We start from the raw sequence: 1,029 nt of genomic DNA on the forward strand, positions 1-1,029 counted from the left end.
ACGCAGAATAATTCATACTTGTTACCTCCCGAGATTTTACACACAAATCCTGGCGGGTGCGGCCCTGTCCTGGCCCGCCGCCCCCGCCCAAGCGCCTGCCCTGGCCCCAGCCACCCCACCCTCATCTCATCCTGCCATGCCCCCGGCCTCACCGCCGCCGCGCCCGGGGGCGCAGAACAAATAAGGAACTGGCGAGAGTTTTACAATGTTAGCGAGCACTACTTGTTTTCCCGCTCTTAGCTGCATCACGGGCTGGGTGCCGCTCGGGCACCACGGTGCAGGTCGGCCGGGAGGTGGGAGAGGGGAGGGGGTTGTTTCACTTGGATGACCACTGACCACTCCAGCTTCACCCACCTCGCCACCGCACCACTGAAAGCCCCTTGAGCTTCAGAACTATGAGCACTTGAAGCTCGCCCCCCCCCCAAAAAAAAACAACAACAAATAAAACAACAATAAAACTTCTGACTGTTTACAGTCAATCAAGTGTCATTTTCTCCAGAACAGGATTCACCCGCCGCTTTGGGCCCTTTCTGTTCCAGCTGGGGATGCGCCGGTCCGGGGCCCCGTGGCAGCCGCTGCCGCTGCTGCTGGCGGCGCTTGCCCTGACCACAGCTACTGACGGTGAGTACCGAGTACCGAGAGCGAGCGAGACAGCTTCATTTGAACCATGGCCGCCACACACGTTGGGGAACGTGCGGGTGGTGAACATGTACGAGCCCCGATGTAAGGGGTCGACGTCGTTTCTTTGATAAAATTGGACCTATTAAGAGTTGTTTGAACAGCGTCAGCAAAGCGTTACACAACTCTAACCACCATCTTGTACCCACAACCGAAAGAAAAAAACAAATCAATTCCACGCCCTCCCCTCTATCCCGTGTGAAACTTGTACGAGGCCTGTCCGAGGGCCTCAGCCGAGCGCCTGTCATCTCAGGATAGACAACCCCGCCTGGCGCGACTGTTCGACGGGTTGGCCTACGCTGCAGGCGCCCCGCCTGCCCCGCCCGCCCCGCCCGCCCCGCCCCGTCGAGT

This window comes from Frankliniella occidentalis, unplaced genomic scaffold (assembly GCF_000697945.3).
Source record: "Frankliniella occidentalis isolate FOCC.00 unplaced genomic scaffold, Focc_3.1 Scaffold46, whole genome shotgun sequence".
Lineage (NCBI taxonomy): Eukaryota > Metazoa > Arthropoda > Insecta > Thysanoptera > Thripidae > Frankliniella > Frankliniella occidentalis.